Raw genomic sequence first — 3,569 nt, forward strand, 5'->3', positions numbered from 1 at the left:
CACCAGATGATGTAGACAAGGGAGGAGGAAGGGCACCTTCTGGATAGACTGTGAAGGCAGAGTCAATGGAATTTTTTACGGAACTGGTCGTGGGGTGTAGGGAAAGGAGGAGAGCCGAGGGCGATGCCAGGGTGTCTGCCCTGGGCGTCTGGAAGGGTGCAGTTGCCATCAGCTGAGATAGGGAGGGTGGGGGAGGGGCGGGCTGGTGGGAGCGGGGTGAGATTTGAGATTTGGTCTGGGTTTGTTATTGGGCACCCGATAGAAATGCCAAGGGGCCACTTGGACATTAGAGTCTGGCGTTCAGTGGAGAGATGCCCTCTGAAGACATAAATCTAGTGGTCCCTGATAGAAGAAGGTATTTGAATCCACGGGGATAGACCAGGGGAGCGGGGAGGAAAAGAAGATGCCCAAGGGCTGTCCTGTGTTTGGAAACTGAGCAGAAAAGGGGAAAAAGGTGGCAGAGAGATTGACGGGGTCCCACAGAGAGGACAGGGGGAAGCCAGGAGAGGTGTAGCCTCCAGGGGCCCCGTGAGGACAGAGTTCCCAGGCGGAGGGACTGGCCAGGTGAGACATCGCTGGGAGTGAGTGCAGGACAGGGGCTGAGGAGTGACTGCTGGATTTGGATGCTGGGAGGTCACCTTGACAAGGGCAGTCTCAGGACAGCAGCAGGAAGGGCTCACCCCAGAGATTTTAGGGAAAGCCTCTAACTCTCTGATCCCCAGATGCCCCCAACTCTGGAGTGAAAGCATCAGCCTGCAGATTTGGAGAGCTCATGTACTCAGTACGTGCTATGCTTGGTAAGGCATGGCCGGGGGTTACCATTGGCTGTTGTCGTTACAGGTAAGAGTGCTACCTGTCCATCCACCCATCTACCGAACTGCCATTCTCCCCACCCACTCATCCATCCATCCATCCATCCATCCATCCATTCAACTACCTCTTTCCCCATCCACTCATCCATCTATCTATCCATCCATCCATCCATCCATCCATCATCCACACACCCACCCATCCATCCAACTACATCTTTCCCCATCCATCCATCCATCCATCCATCCATCCACTCACCCATCCACCCAACTACCTCTACCACCCACACACTCATCCATCTACATATCCATCCACCCATTCACCCCTCCCTTCAGTGTCCGCACATGCCGGGTCCTATGCTCTGCTCATCCTCCAGGCCTGTCCTACTCCGCACACCCCCCCGCCCCTCTGGTTATTCTCCTGAGATCCTCAGAGGGATGCTAAGGTTCACCTCCATGGTTCCCTTCCCTATTAGCCTTGCTCACCACGATCAACCCAAGTTTGTTGAACGGACCAGAGCCAGCCAAGATGTACCTTCCTGCTCCCTGGCCATGGGCCATGCTCAGGGTTGGGCAGAGCTCTGTCCAACGGAGCCCTCCTGTGAAGGACCGGTTCCAGGGTTCAAGTCTTTGGGCCCAAGACATTCATATCAGCTGAAAAAAATCCCTTCAGGGAGGCTTTTCTGGCCCTGGAACAAGGTTGGCAAAACCAACCTCCTCTTGTGCCCCAAACTCTGCTCGGCGCTCTTCTCCATGACCAGAAGGGCCCTTACCACCTGCACCAAACATTTCCTCATCTGAACTGTGTCTTATTTCTGTGGCTCTCGTCCCTTGGAAAGTGGGCAGAATTGGACAGGTGGGGGAAGCGGAACACCTCACAGAGGCATCTCATCCCAGTTCTGCCCCGTCATGCTGTGCGACCTTCAGACGCGTCCCCTCTCTGGGCCTCAGTTTCCTTGTCTGTACAATAGGGTCACCACCACCCCCATCTCAAGACTAAATGAGTTCTGCACCTAAAGCATGGAGCACTTAGTAGTTGCTTAATAAATATTATTATCAAATTATTATTATTTGATTAGTAAGTTACAAGTGTTATTTAAATTTATAACAACTATTGTAAAACATTAATAAGACTTACTATCTATATTGCAGCTGCTAGAGGGGACCGGTACTGACTTTGTAGTGTGTGTTCCTCACACGTTTTTCTGCACATGGAAATAGTTTGGGGATCACAAGTGGGGGCGTATTTAAAACCACTGTCTCCCAGTGAATGATTAATCACAGCCACAGTAACTCCCAACAGCCCTAGAAGGGAGATGGTTTTATTAGTCCTAATTCACAGAAGAGGAAAGGGGCCCATGGTGAGAAGAAAGTCTGGATGGGAACCCAGATCAGGCTGAGTGCGGAGGCTGAATGGCCAGGCCAGGCCGCTGGTGGAAGGGGGAATGGGGTTCCTCCTGGGGCACCCCAGGGCCGCACTCCACCTGAGACCACAACTTCCTCCTGAAGTCATGGCAACCAGCTCCTTCAAGATTCTAATTAAGGCAAATAGGAGCCGATTCCCACCCTCAACCCTCCCCTGAGGACCAAATGCCAGGAGGGCCCTCCCTTTCCTCATCTCCTATGCAGGCAAGGTGCGGCAGGAGCTCCTATGGCCAGAGGGACTCGGTTTCCCCAGGTTGCGTCACTTGCTCTAAGCCTGGGTCCCTGGAGGGCGAGGGTGGGAGCAGGGAGGAGAAGAGGTGAGCTCACCAGCTCGGGGATTGAAGATGCCAGCTATGGGCTAGCTGCCAGGCACGAAGCACTCTCCACGCACCATTCATTCAGTGTTGAGAAAAATTTAGTCTTAGAGATTTCTTTGTTTGGATTGGTCAGGATGGAACAGGATATACAAGTCAAGAGCAATGCTTAGATGGCCCCCACCTTATGCCAAACCCTATTTTCAGCACCCAACCAGTGTTAATTCATAATATCCTCATCTGAACAGCCCTCTGGGGTGGGTCTCACCATTCCTGGTTTGTAGGTGAGGATACTGAGACACAGAGAGTTTAAGTGACTTACCCAAAGTCACACAGCTGGTCAGAGGCAGAGCTGGGCTTTTTACTATCATGTTTTTCTGCCTTTCAGACTATAAACAGGGCAAAAAAGAGATCCTCCTCCCCACACTGGCCCCAGTCACCCGGCACCTATCCCCAGAGGAAGTCACTGCTACAGAGCCCTATGTTCATTCCAAGGACCAGATAAGGTGCGCACATAAGCACCTGTGCATTTCCCTTCCCTACCTGCTTTCCTCAAGCATGAATGTGTGTATTCACGTGCTGTCCTGCACTTTCCTTGCTATCATTCAGTGATACGCCTTGGAGAGAATGTCTCATTGGTCCACGGACTCCCGTGTTTTCTACAGCCACCTGCCCCTCCTCTGGGAGACTAAACCAGGGTTTTTTCTTTTATTGTGGTAAAATACACATAGCATATAATTCACCATCTTTACCGTCTCTAAGTGCACAGCTCTGCGGCGTGAAGCACACTCACCCCATCCTGCAGTCTCCCCCACCGTCCGTCTCCAGAACTCTCCATCTCCCCATGCAGAGACTCTGTCCCCATGAAGCACGGACTCCCCACCCCCTGCCCCAGCCCCGGCTCCCACTGTCCCCTCTCCGTCTGTGTGGACCGGACTCCTCTGGGTGTTGCTGGATGGGTGCTTCTGGGTCAGGCTTACTTTACTTACCGTAATACTCTTGTGGCCCAGCCACATCATGG

This window comes from Enhydra lutris, unplaced genomic scaffold, assembly GCF_002288905.1.
Source record: "Enhydra lutris kenyoni isolate GAN:26980312 unplaced genomic scaffold, ASM228890v2 scaffoldscaffold86, whole genome shotgun sequence".
NCBI lineage: Eukaryota > Metazoa > Chordata > Mammalia > Carnivora > Mustelidae > Enhydra > Enhydra lutris.